The 18,640-nt window shown below is 41.1% G+C and overlaps 1 protein-coding gene across 1 annotated transcript in view; it reads left to right on the top strand.

Moving 5' to 3' along the window:
* The window catches only part of PLS1 (plastin 1), a 117,504-nt gene that overhangs the window by 621 nt on the left and 98,243 nt on the right, over positions 1-18,640 (top strand). The window lies entirely within an intron of this gene.

Here is an 18,640-nt window from a genome sequence, read left to right as displayed (position 1 = left end):
AAAAAAAAAAAAGAGCCAACTTTCAGCGTATTTCAGTGCCAAAAACTTTATGCATTTCAGCTGCATTTTAAAGTAGAGACGTTCAGTGTTTGCTTCGGCAGTACATATAATACAGACTTCGTAAAGTCCAAGATGTATTTCCGCCTTACTTTTCTACATTACTGTTTTTTCAGGCATCGTTTGATACTCTTGAAAGGGAGCTGCCTCTTAGATGAGTAACAGCCCTCACTTTCTCCCCTTTCTTTACTCAGTCACATTTTCTAACTCACACAGAAATATTTTATCCTGGGTCTGCCATATTGGACACACTCGTAAGATTTTAAGGCTGTGCCGCACACATTTCTTGGATAACCTGTGAGCCATAAATAAAATTTTGGGACTGCACACTGAACATTTTTAAGTGTTAAATTTGCAAGATGGGAGGCAGATACATAGAATTAATAAGTTTAGAAGAAAGAAATTTGTAGTTCAGGAGGAGACATCTTTATGGAAAGATAATACAGATATTGCTGTTTCCTTCAACTCCCCCCAACCCTCCCCGCTACCATGATGAATGTTTTAATGGAAGAAATAATATACAGTTGGTTTAGTTTTGGCCTGTGGAGACCTTCGAGGTCAGCCAGTTCAGCTGCTTCAGTTTACAACTGAGAAAACCGAAACCAACCAGGTTAAATGACTTGATGTGGCCGTGGAGCCCCTCCTTGGCAAAGCTGGGCCTCGGACCCAGGTTTTCTGATTTGCAGGGCTCTTTATGCCATCCCCTGCTGATACTGTCCTCAGAGTTTAGTGAGATTATTGCACTTCCTTTTTCTCTTCTACCTCCTTACCTTGTGTGTGTGTGCGTGTACACACACATGAGCACGCACGCACTTAGTCACTCAGTGGTGGCCAACTCTTTGTGACCTCATGGACGGAAGCCCGCCAGACTCCTCTGTCCATGGGATTCTCCAGGCAAGAGTACTAGAGTGGGTTACCATGCCCTCCTCCAGGAGATCTTCCCCACTGAGAGATTGAACCCAAGTCTCTTATGTCTCCTGCATTGCAGGCGGATTCTTTACCTTCTGAGCCATTCAGGAAGCCCCCTCTTATTTTGTAGTCTGGCTTAAACTGAAAATTAGCTATTCCTGCTACTAAACTTGCTTACCTTGTAAACTCATTTCAAACAGTACCTTCTAGGGACTTCACTGGAGGTCCAGTGGTTAAGATGTCAAGCATCCAATGCAGGGAGTGCAGTTTGATCCCTGGTCAGGGAACTAAGATCTCGAATGTCGGGTGGTATAGCCAACCCCCACCCCCCGACAAAGCAAAGAGTACCCTCTCAAGCCCCCACTAACAATTGACTGATCTTGAAATTGCCATCTTTCCTTGTCTCAGAGTACCTGTTTGCCTCTTTCTCTGTTGAAGTCTTGCCTACGAAGCAAGGTGTAGCTCAGGTGAGCCTCTTCCTAGAAGGCTTCTTCTATTACTATAGCCAGAAAGTAGCTCTCCCCCTTCTGAAGCCTCTAACATTTGTTAGTGTTGTCTGTGCTAGTATCCCCCTTCATCTTTAGTATCCTGGATTGTTGAATTTTAATACATGTCCCAATTCCTGACCAATGTGTGTAAGCTCTGGGAGCTTCAAGTCTATGATGTAGACATCCCACACAGAACTAAGCAAAAATAATGCTCTTGGTACTATTTGTGGGAGGAAGTGAAACAGGGACAGTTTGGTAAAGGGATTTAATGTGGATGTTCTGTGAAATGAAGGAGGTTACCTTAGAGCTCTAGCAAGACAATGGACAAGTCAAACCAGTCTGATGGGATGTTTCTCATATCTTCATCAGAGGTCATCGATCATGACCTCTAAGTTCTGCGGATAGGGGTCAATCCATAATAGAGGAGAGTTGCCTAAGGCCTGGACGTAAGCATGTGATTCTAAGTGCAGAGTGAAGAACACAGATGTAAGAAATCATACAAAGGGGGAGGCATTTGGTAAAAGACTAGGTGCAGGAACATCCCTGGCGATCCAATGATTAAGACTCAGAGCTTCCACTGCAAGGGGCACAGGTGTGTTTGGTCTCTGGTCAGAGAACTAAGATCCCTCATGCCTTGCCACATGCCCCCCACCCCAAAAAAAAGGCTAGATGCAGAGAAGAAAAGATATTTTGAAAATCGCTTTAGTTTCAGGTTTGGGGTGTTGGTAATGATCATTTTCTCCTTATATTATAAATAATACCCAGTTATGACATTATCTGCTTCTCTTTTTCATATAGTTGTGTGGTTGTCTCACTTCCTATTTGAGATAAGTTCTTTGGGGGATGTTCTTTAATTCCTCACAATGCCAGGCATGTAGATTTGCAGTATTAGATACTCAACTGTTATTGCATGAATAAACAAACAAGTGTATTTGACATGGGGAAGGTGGGCATTAAGGATCTTAGAGCTATGTGTTGTGCTTAGTCACTCAGCCATGTCCAACTCTTTGCAACCCCATGGACTATACAGTCCATGCAATTCTCCAGGCCCGAATACTGGAGTGGGTAGTCTATCCCTTCTCCAGGGGATCTTCCAGACCCAGAAATCGAACCGGGGTCTCCTGCATTGCAGGTGGTATTCTTCACCAGCTGAGCTACCAGAGCTATGAGGTAACCCTTCATCCAGGCCATCATCCCCTCATGATGTAGAGGAGGAGCTGAGATATACGTAACTAAGCTAATTAGTGGTGTAGCCAGATCTTCTGCTACACTTTCGTTAACCCTGACTTTTCAAGGTTAACAATCCCAAGATTCATTTGCCATGGAGATATTCTGTGGATTTGGGGGGATCTTGGTAACTAGTGGGAGGATATCTGTGTAACTGGAAGAGACGAGACACTAGAGGTGACTGGCTAATTCAGCGTTGAGTGCACAGAATAAGGGTATGACTGCAGACCTGGGGACCGCCACGTGATCAAGTTGAGGACTTCCTTTCATCGAGGGAAAGGATGTGGTAGCTTATCTTGTCAGGGGCAGCAGATGGGCCCCAAGTGGGCCCCAGATCCTTGGACTGAGAGTGTGTTTGAGAGGGACATTTTACATTACCAGGAGCAATGCTTCTGAGAGTGGTGTTTATGGCCCAGAAATGTGGGGCTAAGTTTGAGATAGAATTGTGATCAGACTTTCCACCTGGAAAAAAACAGACAGAAGGCAGTGCTTCTCAACCCATCTTGGATCAAGAAGTAGTTTGCTATATTTTGTTTATTTCGAACAGATGTTGCAAATAGCTGTTTTGCAAATCAAAACACAGTCTTTTCATTGAGCTTTCCATGAGCACACAGCATCAAGGGAGCTGTTGGAAGGCACTCCTCCTTTCTGTTGTCAGTCACACTGCAGTTGATCACCGTCTTCAACTGGCAGTGTTGTCTCTTCTCTCTCTCTCTTTTTTAAAATACTTATTTGTTTGGCTGTGCTGACCTTAGTCACGGCACACCAGATCTTTTAGTTGCAGCATATAAGATCTAGTTCCCTGACCAGTGATTGAACCCAGGTCCCCTGCATTGGGAGTTGGGAGTCTTAGCCACAGGATCACCAGGGAAGGCCTGATACCTCCTCTTGTAAGAGTCAAGAAGAAAGAGCAGTTGAGCAGAGAAACAGCTTGAGAGATGGTTAATCGTGGGAAGGAAAGGCTTGGCCAAATATAGAGGAATTACTTTTTTTTAAAAAACCATGACATTAGTCAAAATTGATTGGTCAGCCAAAGCAAAATCAGGCAGTACATTGAAGTTAATGTCTCATACACTTAAACAATACCCAGATACTAAATTCTAGAGTAATATATCATAGCCCTGTGTAAAATGACTACATCATGTAACTTTTTAAAAATAATGGTAATATTCATAGCTTGTATTTTAGGATGTTTTCTATAGACCAGACACTGTACTGAACACTTTACCAGAAATATATCATTGAATCTCTACAAACCATTCTGAGAGATTGGTGCAGTTATTCCCGTTTTATAGCCTCGAAGACTGAGACTTGTGTAGAAATCACATTTCTGATGTCACGTCATTAACAAGTGGCTGAGCTGAGCTTGGATTTCAGGCCCCTGTGACTTCAGGCACAGAGAGCTAAAGTAAAATGCAAAACTTTATCCGTGGTAACCCTAACAGATGCTTAGAATGGCTACAGATTTTAGCTGGTGACACTCCCAACGATCTATGAGCCAGGATTTCATAAGAGAAACAAAACAACAGAGATACATCTTTCTGGGTTTTGTTTTTAAAATTATCCCACTCAGTCTTTATCTTCTTTTTACCCTCAAAGCCTTTCTGGAGGCAGCAGAGATGGCATCTCCTCCTCTGAGTGCACATAAAGCTCATTTGAGGTGATGGATGTGAGTTGGTGGTGATCCAGGAAATGCCTCTGGGGTATGGAAGTGAGACACTCACCTTGTGTATGAGCCTAAGGACTCTAGGGTGAACAGTTCGCAAGGACTTTTTCACCTGGGATCCATGGTGGGAGTTCCTGGAAGATCTTTAGGTCCTGCCCCTTACCCTGGTCTCAGATCTTTGAACTGTGGTCAAAATCCTCAGGCTGAATGCGTACCTGGACACCTCCTCCAGGATCCTTCAGTCCAGAGAATTCTGAAGTCAGTGTTGCAGGTGGAGGTGGGTGTCGATACCTCAGGGAATGCCGCAGGTCAGAGGCCTGAGTCATCTAGATCATTTAGGTGATTTAGAGGCAAGACTGGCAGGCCCCACACTTGACCAGCTGACGTGGCTGTAAGAGAATGTCCCGTCCCTCCTTCCTTAATGGACCTCATTACTCTCTCCTGGGAGCCTCAGCCTGGAACCCAGTGAGCACATTTCTCTCCTCCCTGTGCTGCCTGAGCCCCTCTGTTTCTGGCCTCTGCCTCCACTGAGCTCATCCTGTGCATCCTCAGGGTCAGTCTCTGGACATGAAAGAGAAGGCCGCCTGCCTCAGGCCCTTACTCAATACCTTTCACTATCCAACAATCTCAGTCCACCTTTTGATGAAAATCAGGGAGAAAGAGGCCTTTGTGCTGTCTGTTGGTTTATTGGTTATAAACTGATTATGCAGTTTTGATTGCTGGAAATTTTGCTGACTTAAAACCACATCAGATGTGAGGCTGTCAACTTTGATCATCTTATTTCTTTCCAGTACTACAGTGTCTGAAAGTGCCTACTTGTCATTTTTTTGGTGAGAAATATAGAGGGTGTCTTCTGTGAAGGCAGGTTGCTTTTTGGTAATACTGTGGATGCAGAAAGGGTGAGAGAGGGCTAATTAGAGTTTTTCTCTTATGTAAAACATGCGTTTCATCAGAAAGTATCGATGTTCTTTTGTAGGAGAGTTAAAGATAATCTGTTCATAAATTCCAGTTGTGAAGGAGACTTTAGACTTTACAACAAACTAAAATTTTACAGTTGACTCTTTTGAGCAATTCAGAGCTATAAAACTAGAATATCTGGGTTATAACTCACTGCACAGAGACATGTCTGCTTCAGAAATTCCAAAGATAACAGGAGAAACTGACTTTTCCCGATAGTAAGATAGATGGCTATCTACCTTAGTAAGGTAGAAGAGGGTTTTGCCTTGGTGTGGGATGGGATGGCTTTCACTATAAAAAACAAAAGGTTTTGGGGGGAATGGTTGACAGGAGAAACTCAGTATTAGAGGAAACCAGAATTGTTATTGAGAAACTCAAATTGTTTAAAGAACCAGTCCCAGGAAATAACATTTAAGAGAAAAATAATGAAAGTCCCTTCAATTTGTTGGAGAAGTAAGAAACAGGAGATGTTAGCAGTGCTGAAAAAGTAGAACTTCTATTGAATTTGAGATGAAAACATCGGTAAATGTGTGTAGAAGAATGTTGTTTAATTACAGACCTTCCCCACTCGCCCACCCCTGACAATGAATTCCCACTGTGGGACCCTCTGCATTCCATAAATAAAAGAGTAGACTTATCTTCATGGATCACAGTTGAAAAGTCTCAAATGATGCATGACAATCTGTGACCTAAAACTGATGTTGATCAAACAGATTTGAATGCCTTAGACAGAAAGCACTGGCTGTATTCACACTTTGTTCCCATAGCTAGTGCTCAGAATCCAGATTAAATTGTTGAAATGAAAAAAAAAAAACCAACAGGTTCAGAACCCACTCATTTACAGTGAATGATCAAAGGCACATTGTTTCATTTCACTTTGTCATCTTAAATGCCACCATTTATGGCTCTATTGGTTTCTTTTTCTTTTTTGTCCTTGATGATATATATTTTGTACTGTTTATAGATAAAAATCAATGCAAACTAGAATTCTGAGGTTTGATAAATGTGACTCTGCTTAGGGTTTTAATGCTATTCATCAATAATTTGCTGGAAAAACAGTATCAAATAAGTACATAATTGAACGTTTATGTCTATAGCAAGTTAGTATTTATAACCATTGGGAACAAATCAAAAGTTCTCAAGACTCTGAAATTCTTTCACCTGAAAGCTCTCTCAGCATTCTATCCTGGTAAAATCTCCCTTTTCTCTTAGTCTTAGGGTCACTGGGGCACTGTTTTGGTTCAAGAGTATTGTCAAGAGTGGCCCAGTTCTTGCAGAGTTGAAGTGTTATTGGGTCAATGAGATGCCAGCCATGAAACACAACTCACAGAAACCCAGTGATGTTTTTTAGCAAAAGTTTTCATGCCAAGTGAATTAATTTTGGAAAAACAACTGTAGCAGCAATTGACTTGATCACTTTTTCTATCAAGTTAAACCCCAGATCATCATCAGTGGAAAAAAGGTAATCTGAGAAGCTCTGAATGTTTAGTGGTCAATCAGAATGAGCTCCTTAAGGTAATTTAAAGTTTAGATAGCTGAAATCAGTTGGCCTCTGATCAGGGCCATGCATGAGAAGTCCAAGTCTGTGATTCTGTTTCTGACCCCTTGAGAAGAGAGGCCTTCTCTTCAGCTACAGGTTTGATGATTAATCAAGATAGTAAATGTGAAAGCAATGAGTAAACTGTAAGGTAAGGAGGTAAGGTATTTATTGATATAATAGTTTTCCATCTTTGCTGCCTTTCGTTGTTAAGTGACCAAGACTTTGAGAATGAATGACTTGCCTGTTTGAGTCTACCTGGCTTGAAAAAATGGTAGAGATGGAATGCACATCTGTGTCTTTTAATTTTGACATTTGACAAAATGTCAGGGCTCAAGGTTGGGACCACAGTGATGGCCAAGACAGATACAGGATCCCTGTCCACATGGAGCGTCAGTCTATCCCAAATACAGTGCTCTTTCAGTCAATCCATATTTTCTTCTTTAACTGACAAGAGGGAATACTTTTTCTATGAATTGATATTTGGCTTTTGTAAGATGTTAAATGTGTTTATGGCTAAGCCTTGACTATGGAGCCCTTTAAGTGCTTTCTCTGTTCCCAAAGGTGCCTTCAATAGCTGCCCACTAAACTTCAGATCTCACTGGATGGGCCTTTCATTCATCTCCACTGTGGAGAGAGGAGTCGGATGCCTCTTAGCATCCTTCTCATGGTCAATCAGAGGCTTGTTGCAGAAGAATACTTTTCTCTCCTACTCTGCAGAATCAAAGGAATTGGATGGCCTAAAGGGCTGGGGACAGCACAGTGAGTGAAGCATAGTCCTTTTGTACTCACAGGTTCTCAGTCAATTGAGGGAGGCACATACAGGACCAGGCTGTGTCAGGAGTGAGCACCAGGAGGAAGGGCAAAATGAAGCTTTGAGGGAGCTTGAATGTGGAGAGCAGATCATTCTGTTAAATTTCTTGAGTAAAGTGTTAAGATTTTTGAGCTGATCCTTGAAAGGAAAGCACAAGTTCAATCTACAGGGACTAGTAGAGGAAAAGGCATTCCTTGGAGAAGGGACAGCATGAGCAAAGGCATGGAAACAGGGTGGAGCTGGTCTGTTTAGGAAAATTCAGGTCCTTTAATGTGTTCTAAAACGTGAGCAGGATAAGAATCAGCTGGAGAGCTTGTAAATGAAGGAGTTGCTGAATCCCAACTGCAGGTTCTCATTCTTTAGGTCTGAGGTGGGGTTGGAGAATTTCATTTCAACAAATTCCCAGGTGATGCTGAGGCTGATGATCTGGGAATTTTGAGAGCCACCAGACTAGAGTGTAGTGTAGGTGAGATAAGAGAGCTAGAAGCATAGAAACAGATGGTTTTCTTTTGTAACTGTGCTATCTATACTATTTTCATAGAATTGATGTTTCAAGGTATTTTTTTTTTTTTTTGGTTTGGTTTTCTTTTTAAATTAGCCTCATTTCCAGTATTCTTGTCTGGAGAATCCCACTGACAGAGGAGCCTGGCAGGCTACAGTCCATAGCATCACAAAGAATAAGACATGACTGAAGTGACTTAGCACACACGCACCAGTGGTTGCGCCTGTGCCCCTTGCCATCTGGAAGTTCCATACCTGCTCCACCCCACCCCAACCCCCCAGCTCTCCCTCAAAATCAGACCTTTTCTTTCTTTCTTTTTTTTTTATATCATTTTATATTTTTTAGTTAGTTTTGACTGTGCTGGGTCTTGGTTGCTGTGCATGGGCTTTCTCTAGTTGTGGTGAGCAGGGGCTACTCTTCATTGCCATGTGCAAGCTTCTCATTGTGGTGGCTTCTCTTGTTATGGAGCACAGGCTCCAGGTGCATGGGCCTCCATACTTGGAGCATGTGGGTTTAGTAGTTGTGGCACAGGGGCTCAGTTGCTTCATGAGAAACCAGCTCTTTTCTTGCATTCCATGTTTTAAAGTAACTGCTGTTCAGCCAGAATGACATTCCACCCGTGATGTGCTAAACAGCTGACATCAGCCAGAAGATGTTAGGAGCTGACCCACACTAAGAGTGAATGACGAATATACCCAAGGAGTATATGTTTGTATTTTATTTTGTTAATCTGGATATAATGTTAAACTTCATCCAGTAAGTAATTTTGGAATAGCTTGCAAGATCTGAGCTCAGAGGTAGGATGTCCACAATTGAAGAAAGTTCCTTTCTTGCTCTCAGAAAATGTGCAGTCCTATAGTAAGGTTAAGATAGTTGAATTCCTGGCTCCAGTACAGGGCAGCTTGTGCTAAGTGCTATAAGAATGTAAGAAAACACAATGACAGGTCTGAGAAGGGGAAAGGTTCACTTTCCACTGGGACAGTTAGGGAAAGCAGAGCAGGGTTGAGGATAATGTTTTATCCATCTTTGTGAGCCAGCTGATCATTTGTCTATGTAAAGAAAATAGTGGAGGAGGGGCATATGAAGTAGACAGTGAAGGATGGGCAGGTGCTCATAGATAGAGTGGGCCCTGGGGGAATTACTGGAGAGACGTGCCAGACAGAGGGACAACTGAACCTCAGAACAGAAGTGAAGCAGGAAGTGCAGGTTCAGCCAGTGCTGGGGTCTCTGATTCATTCTGGCAAGTACAGGGAGGTAAGACTGGAAAGGCATTTAGGGAAGATTGTAGAACCTTTTGAGTATGATGCTGCAGAATTTGGACTTTTATTCTGTAGGCAGTGTGAGTCACAGGCTTGCTTATCTATTGACTTACTTTTACTTCTACTTCCCTCTTAACCCCCAACACCTCAGAGGAGGAGGAACCCCATTTTTCGCTCAGCATTGGTTCATACTCTTGTGGAAAAACACCCCAAAATGCTTTTCCCTGGCTCTGATTTTAACTCTTTGGGGGGGGGGGGGTTTGCACCCCATGCCTTGAAGCTTCTGGGATCTTAGTTTCTCAACCAGAGATCGAACCCATGCCCTTGGCAGTGAAAACACATAGTCTTAACTACTGAACCACCAGGGAATCCCCTGACTTTAATATGTGTATTTCAGTCATCTTACAGACTTGCAAAAATGAATCCATCATGTTAAAGGTTTCTGTGGCTTTCAAAATATGTAAAATATGAAAGGACAACCAATTTCCATTTCTGAGTGACAATTTATAAAAATAAGATAAAAATAATTGAATCATCAGGTTAAAGTGATTACAGTACTTGTTTAGTGTTGTTCTGGGAAGAGAAGGGAATTCAAAAGTGAAGGCTGAAACTGAGGGAGAATCTCCAAGTCATTAGCCTATCTGAACCTTGGTTTTTGTCATGAAGTTACTGTTGTTTGTATTTTGTTGTTCTTTTTGTTGTGGATGAAATAAGGTACAATAGGAATGAAAGGATATACATTTTATTTTATTTTTAATTAAAAAAAATTTTGTTATTGGAGTATAATTGCTTTTGGGCTTCCCAGGTGGCTCAGTGATAAAGAATTCGCCTGCCAATGCAGGAGACATGAGTTCGATCCCTGGTTGGGGAAGATAGTCTGGAGTAGGGAATGGCAACCCACTTCAGTATTCTTGCCTGGGAAATCCCCTGGACAGAGGAGCCTGGCAGGCTATTGTCCATGGGGTCGCAAAAGAGTAAAACACAACTTAGTGACTAAACAGAAACAATAACAATAATTGCTCTATAATGTTGTTAGTTTCTGCTACACAACCAAGGGATTCAGCTATATGCATACACATATACATCTATCTCCTCCCTTCTGAACCTCTTTCTCACCCCGCCTCCATCCCGCCGCTCTAGGTCATCCTAGAGCACCAAATTGAGCTCCCTGTAGTATACAGCGGCTTCCCACTAGCTATTTCTTTTACACATGGTGGTGTATATATGTCAGTGCTATTCTTTCAATTTGGCCTACCCTCCATGTCTCCAGCTGTGTCCACATGTCCTTTCTCTACATCTGTATCCTCTATTTCTGCCCCCTGCAAAATAGATTCATCTGTACCATTTTTCTAGATTTTGTATATATATGTTAACATATGATACTTGTTTTTCTCTTTCTGACTTCACTTTGTGATATATATTTTAGATCAGAATCTTCTCTAGTATGAAGATTTACTTTTTCTTGTGGCCACATGTGTGCCCACACCTGGCCATGTAGAGTGTCTGTTTCTTGAGGGCAGGATTATGTCTATTTCAGTTTGTATCCTCATTGCCTGAATGCCGACGACTATACAAGGAGGCACTTGGTAAATTGTTGAATGAATGGAACGTGAAAATGAATGAATGAATGGATGAAAATCTGTACCCACCTCCACCCATATACTTAATGTTTTCTAGCTTCTACTTGCTTGTAGAGACTTAAGATCCATGGTGCCTTATTTTCAGACTGCTAATCCCAGGCCTGTGTTTTACTGACAGTAAATCATGATACTCCAGCCTTATGCAAGAGACAGCTGCATAGCTTGAATTCAAAGTATAAGGATCTTTGTGGATTCATAAGTGTTCTAAACTAATTCCAGAAATGAATTAAATAGTATTATTTAATAATAATGTTTTACACGTCGATAATGCTTATATGGAAAATTGATTCACCTCCAAAAGAAACTGACAAATATAAATTGAGGTTGTATTCTTCTTGAAGTGTTTCTTATTGTTTAGAAGAAATCAGATTAGAGGTGAGTAGGACAGTAACTTATGAAGATGCTCAAAGAAATGTGTATTAATACTCTAATCTGCTAGAGACTTGAGTACCTGTTTTACCTGCAGTTAAATGAAACAAGAACCAAAACTTTATTATACCTTAGGTTTTTACAATTTCTCTAATGTTGACAGAAATTCAATTCTTGATTCATGAAGTTCCATGTGATTTATATGGGAGAAAAGTTCATCTCTTTCATCCTGAACAAAGTAGTTTGGTTTTCAAAATTATTGTATTTCCTGTTAATATACACCTGGAATGTGGAGGATAAAGAAGATGAACCTTTCTAAATTTTCACTGAGTTATGATCTACCTATGTGATATGTCTTGTGCTGTGGGAGACTAAGCTAATTTGCATATTTCTGAGTGAGTTTTACATTTCTCATAGAACTAGGATGACAAATGATAGAAGAACTGAAAGAGTTATAATTTTCTAGTAATTCAGAGGAAATGACTCCATTCTGAGGTAGTAGGCTAAAAAAGGACACAGTGATACCCACCCTTTTGGTAAGCTAGTCAGTCACTCACTCAGTTGTGTCTGACTCTTTGCAACCGCATGGTCTGTAGCCCGCCAGGCTTCTCTGTCCATGGGATTTCCCAGGCAGGAATACTGGAGTGGGTTGCCATTTCCTCCTCTAAGGGATCTTCCTGACCCAGGGATTGAACCTGTGTCTCCTGCATTGGCAGGAGGATTCTTTACCACTGGGCCACATGGGAAGCCCTTTTGTAAGCTAATTATAATATCAACAGGAATTTTCTTTTGCATCCTCTTTTACGTCTCAGGCACACTTTAGGGAGGCCTTATGTTTATGTATCAGTAGTTTGCTTATTTAATCTGAGAAGCCTCATTCAGACCTTCTGTGTGCAGAGGTTCTTTTCACTATGTTCTGCCCTTAGTCATTATACTAAGGGTATTACAAAATTAAACAGAAGGCTTCCCAGGGAAATTAAAGGTTTCATATCAGCCAGACATTGTCAGAGCTTCCCTTGTAGCTCAGTTGGTAAAGAATCTGCCTGCAGTGCAGGAGACAGAGGTTCATTTCCTGGGCCAGGAAGATTCCCTGGAGAAGAAAATGTCAACCCACTCCAGTATTCTTGCTTGGAGAATCCCATGGACAGAAGACCCTGGCAGGCTACAGCGCATGGGGTCACAAGAGTCATACACAACTTAGCGACTAAACCACCACTATCAGACATTGTCAAAATATTCGCCTTGAATAGGATTGAATGTGTTCCATCAGTGTTCTTGGTGCACATGATGTGTTTTTTTTAAGCTAATAGCTTTCTTTATTTATCAAGGTATAATTCACACACCATACAGTCCATTCATTTAAAGTATAAGGGTGTTTTAGGGTAATTTCATCACCCTATATCCATTAGCATGCACTCCTCATTTCCCCATTTTTCTAAAAATATAGTGGACAGTACTTTATTTGGAAATGTGCCTTCCTGTAATTAAAATCCTGTTAGTCAAGCTCTACCTCTCCCCAGGCAATGACACATGTTTCTGTCTCTATAGTCTGCATATGCTTGACATTTCATATAAAGGGAATCATACAGTGTGTGGCCTTTTGTGTCTGCTTATTTCACTTAGTATAATGTTTTCAAGGTTATTCATGTTGTAGCACCAATACTTCACTTTTTCTGGCTGAATAATAGTCCATTGTGTTGATCTACCACATTTTATTCATTCATTCATCAGCTGATGAACATTGAGTTGTTTTCACTTTTTGGCTACTATGGATAAGGCTGCTATGAACATTTGTGAACAAGTTTCAATGGGACATGTGTTTTCATTTCTCTTGGGTATATACCTTGAAGTGGAATTGCTGGTTCATTTGATGACACAACGTTAAACACTTAGAGGAACTGCCAGACTGTTTTCCAAGGTAACTGCACCATTTTATATTCCTACCATCAATGTATGAAGGTTCTAGTTTCTCCACATCCTCACCAGCACTTGTTATTTTGTCATGTTGATTATAACCATCTGGCTGTGAAGTGGTGTCTTATTGTGTTGACATTTACAGTTCTAGATTGATAGAGAAAATGCACAGAGATTTTCCATGTCCCTCACACTGATACGCAGTTTATGCTGCCATTAACATTTTACATTAGTGTGGTACATTTATTATAATTAATGAAACTGATTTTGCTATATTATTGTTATTTATAGTCTATGGTTTATTCACATTTCCTTAGTTTTTGCCTAAAGTCCTTTTTCTATTCCTTTTTCTAATCCTGATAGATTCCTGATGAACTCACATTATATTTAGCTGACATTTAGCTCCTTAGGCTCCTCTTGGTTGTGACAATTTTTCAGACCTTTTCCTTGTTTTTGATGACGACAAGTGTTTTTTATCTTTAAAAATTTTTTTAAATTGGATGTTAATTGCATTACAATATTGTATTGGTTTCTGCCATATATCAACGTGAATCAACCATAGGTATATGTATGTCCCCTCTCTCTCAAACCTCCCTCACATCGATGGTACTGATGAACCTATCTTCAGGGCAGCAATGGAGACGCAGAGATAGAGAACAGATTTGTGGACACATGAGGGGAAGGAGAGGGTGGGAAGAATTGAGAGAGTAACATTGAAACATATATATTACCATATGTAAAATTGTATAGCCAGGGCAAATTTGCTATATGATGCAGAGAGCTCAAGTCAACAATGCTCTATGACAATAATGAGTGTTTTGAGGAGCTGTTTCCCAGGTGGGAGAATCCACCTGCCAATGTAGGAGATGTGGGGTTGGTCCCTGGGTCAGGAAGATCCCCTGGAGAAGGAAATAGCAACTCACTCCAGTATTTTTGCCTGGAAAATCCCATGGACAGAGGAGCCTGGTAGGATGCAGTCCATGGGGTTGTGAAGAGTCGGCTATGCCTTAGCAACTGAGCATGTGTGCACACACACATATGCACGCACACACACACACACACACACAGAGTTAGGTACATTGTTAGATGCCCCTCAGTTGGAATTTGTCTGATTTTTCTTTTTTATGATTAAGCTACATTGACACTAATTTTTAGTATTAAAAGATAACTGAGAGCAATTTACTTGGAGCATAAAAATACATAATCAGAACTGAAAATCAGCAGAAGTATGGGTAATAGGAAATTCTTAGAAATTTTAAAAGTTCATTTACCCCTGGAAAATGGGCAGAAATTTAATTCCAAGATATATTTTCCTACCAAGGACTTGATCATATTGTGAAAGGACCAAATTAAGTAATAGAATTTATTTTCATGTCTGTCATAGACAGCATCTGCTCTAAGGATAAAGCCAAAGGTATATTTTTTGCTGCTTTAAATGTACCTGAGAAAGTTGTTTCATTTGTAATAAAATATAAAGGAAATATAAATTTTAATTGGCTTTAAGGAGAATGCCATGGTTCTGGGGAATTTTCTGTGGTCCAGTGGTTAAGACTCCATGCTTCCACTACAGGGGGCACAGATTTGAGCCCTGGTCAGTGAACTAAGATCCCACATGGTGAAGGGTCAAAAAAATTTTTTTTCTTTTAAAACAATTCCACAGTTCTGAGGCATTAAAAAAAAACAATCCCACACTTCTGAGGCAGCAGCAGTCCAACATGCAGTCAATATTTCCATCTATATTCGTTCTGTTGATCCTCACAGATTCCTTGTGGTGTGGGGCAGGGAACTGAGGCTCTAACAGGCTCTGTCTTTGTCTTTTGGCCTGAGTCACACAGCTGTGAGTTGTTGAGCTGAGATTTGAACCCAGGGCTATGGAAGTTTATACCCTACTGTTTGCCAGGCCAGGCTCCAGATTTTCCAGTGGTTTTAAATCAGGCATGTATCTTATCTTAGTGGATATTTTTACTGCCAGCTGGAGGAGATAGCATCTCTCTGAGTTCAAAGCCCCACCAACATCAGTGTGTCCAATGAACAGCTTACAAATGACTGCTAACAAAAGAGAACTGGGCTAGCTCTGCTCAGAGCTCTCTACCATCTTGTCCATGGAGTGTAACCCCACTGCTACATGTGTCTCCTGAAAATGAAGAGTCATAAAGTAGGACATGAACCATGTGGGAGAACAGCATATTCAGCTAAGGTTTGTCAGTGGTTAGTTACATTGTTAAGTGAACATCACTCAAGGTACATTGCTTGGTGTGTGTCTCGGTAAGATCTTAAGTTTTCTTAATAAGTAAGTTTTATTAATAAAGATGATTTGGTTGTAAATACTGATTTTTGAAATAGGAGTAGGTATGGCAATAATCTGTGAATTGAAATGAAAAATCTGCTTGAAGTGAAATAAGAAAGTTGCACACATACCTGTCTGAGGAAGGTTTGGAAATTTTCCCTATTTAATCCTTGTAAATGGCTCAGGTTGGTTGATCACAGATTACAGGGCTTCTTTCTGCTCAGCTTTTCTGTATACATCAGGATGGAGTCAGTCAGTTCAGTTCAGTTGCTCAGTCATGTCCAGCTCTTTGTGACCCCATGAACTGCAGCACGCCAGGCCTCCTTGTCCATCACCAACTCCCGGAGTTTACTCAACCTCATGTCCATCGAGTTGGTGATGCCATCCAGCCATCTCATCCTCTGTTGTCCCCTTCTCTTCCTTCCCCCAATCCCTCCCAGCACCAGGGTCTTTTCCAGTGAGTCAACTCTTCACATCAGGTGGCCAAAGTATTGAGTTTCAGCTTCAGCATCAGTCCTTCCAGTGAACATGCAGGACTGATCTCTTTTAGGATGGACTGGTTGGATCTCCTTGCAGTCCAAGGGACTCTCTAGAGTCTTCTTTCTTCACAGTCCAACTCTCATATCCATACATGACTACTGGAAAAACCATAGCCTTGACTAGACGGACCTTTGTTGGCAAAGTAATGTCTCTGCTTTTTAATATGCTGTCTAGGTTGGTCATAACTTTCCTTCCAAGGAGTAAGTGTCTTTTAATTTCATGGCTGCAATCACCATCTGCAGTGATTTTGGAGCCCCCAAAAATAAAGTCTGACACTGTTTCCACTGTTTCCCCATCTATTTCCCATGAAGTGATGGGACCAGATGCCATGATCTTAGTTTTCTGAATGTTGAGCTTTAAGCCAACTTTTTGACTCTCCTCTTTCACTTTCATCAAGAGGCTTTTTAGTTCCTCCTCACTTTCTGCCATGAGGGTGGTGTCATCTACATATCTGAGGTTATTGATGTTTCTCCCGGCAATCTTGATTCCAGCTTGTGCTTCCTCCAGCCCAGCGTTTTCTCATGATGTACTCTGCATATAAGTGAAATAAGCAGGGTGACAGTATACAGCCTCGGTGTACTCCTTTTCCTACTTGGAACCAGTCTGTTGTTCCGTGTCCAGTTCTAACTGTTGCTTCCTGACCTGCATATAGGTTTCTCAACAGGCAGGTCAGGTGGTCTGGTATGCCCATCACTTTCATAATTTTCCAGAGTTTATTGTGATCCACACAGTAAAAGACTTTGGCATAGTCAATAAAGCAGAAATAGATGTTTTTCTGGAACTTTCTTGCTTTTTTGATGATTCAGTGGATGTTGGCAATTTGATTCTAAAATTCTACTGCTAGAATTAGCTAGGGTATCAAAAGACCCTAGCTGAACCTTACGGGTAATGTTTAAGAAGATCTAGAAAACTCTGCGGTTTTAACTTATTCATGTCTGTTAAAAATTTCCTCAGGCTTCCCTGGTGGCTCAGTAGTAAAGAATCTGCCTGCCAGTGCAGGAAACATGGGTTCGATATCTGATGAGGGAAGATCCTGCATGCTGTGGAGCAACTAAGCCCGTGTGCCACAGCTAGTGGGCCTGTGCTCTGGAGCCCAGGAACTGCAACTACTGAAGCTCACCTTCCATAGCTACTGGAGCTTGTGCGCCCTAGAGCCCATGCTCTGCAACAAGAGAAAAGCCCATGCAGCAGTGAAGACCCAGCATAGCCAAAAATACAGCATAAATAAATTTTAAAAAGTTAAAAAAATAATGTCCTCATTAAAAGGGAGTTCTCAGGTTGGGACGCTTCTGGGGAAAGGTGTCACCATGCACAACAAACTAACTTTAAAAAGCATGTTGATTAAAAAAAAAAATTTAAGTGCACTTGGGAATTCCTTGAATTCTGTGCAATAAACATTTTTAAAACAAAAAACCAGCAAAAAAAAACAAAAAACAAAAAACCCCTAGCTGAGCTGTATAGATTGGAGCAGCCCTTTCTTGTTCTCCATCTGAAAATGGCTCTCTGTTGTTTGAGAACAGCTCTTAAGCACATAGGAGGAGCCCCACCTCAGGCTTTTTATGTTGATGTCATGTTCACTCATCAAATGTTTACTGAACACAGTCTGGGCCAGGCACCGAGATAGGCCCTACAGCCTCTGCCCTCGTAGAAACAGCAGTCTAGACCAAAGGTTGGCAAACTCTGTCTGTAAAGGGACAGATACTAAGTATTTATCTGGGTTATGGTCTCTGTCTTGACTACCTAATTCTGCTCTTGTAGCACAAAAGCTGTTGTAGACAGTATGTAAGTGAATGAGCTTGTCTGTGTTCCAGTGAACTTTATTTGTGGACACTCACATTTTGATTTCTTACTGTCACATGTCACAAACTATTATTCTTTTGATTTTTTGAAAAAATTATGTATTTATTTGATTGCACAGGATCTTAATTGCTGCATGCAGGCTTTTCATTGAGGCATGTGGAATCTGGGTCCCTGACCAGGGCTTGAACTTGGGCCCCTGGCATTGGGAGTGCAGAGTCTTAGCCACTGGACCACCAGGGAAGTCCCTATTCTTTTGATTTTTTAAAAAAACTATTGAGAAATGTAAAAACCATTCTTAGTTCACAGGTAGTATACAAATAGGCAGTTGACCAGATATGGCCTTCCAGCTGACTTTGTTGATCCCTGGTCTAGAATTAGCTTTTCTTCTGCTGCTGCTGCTTCTTTTTTTTTTTTTAAACAAATCAACTTTCCAATAATAATTTTCTGATATTTGCGAAAATATCATTTCTGCAAATTGAGATGATTTTTCCATATACACATACATGTACACATAATATACAAGTGTGTTCACAACTGTATTACTTTTGAGGACTGTTGTGGTCAGTGTGCAGGTTGGTAAAGAATTTCCAGACATGAGGCAGAATGGAAGGAGAATAAAGTTTATTCGAGTGGAAGTCACTCTCTCAAGGGAGAGCCAAGCCCTTTCATAGGGT

This window comes from Cervus canadensis, chromosome 7, assembly GCF_019320065.1.
Source record: "Cervus canadensis isolate Bull #8, Minnesota chromosome 7, ASM1932006v1, whole genome shotgun sequence".
Classification (NCBI taxonomy): domain Eukaryota; kingdom Metazoa; phylum Chordata; class Mammalia; order Artiodactyla; family Cervidae; genus Cervus; species Cervus canadensis.
Note: the sequence above shows the minus strand (reverse complement) of the source record. Positions and strands in the feature narration are given on the sequence as shown.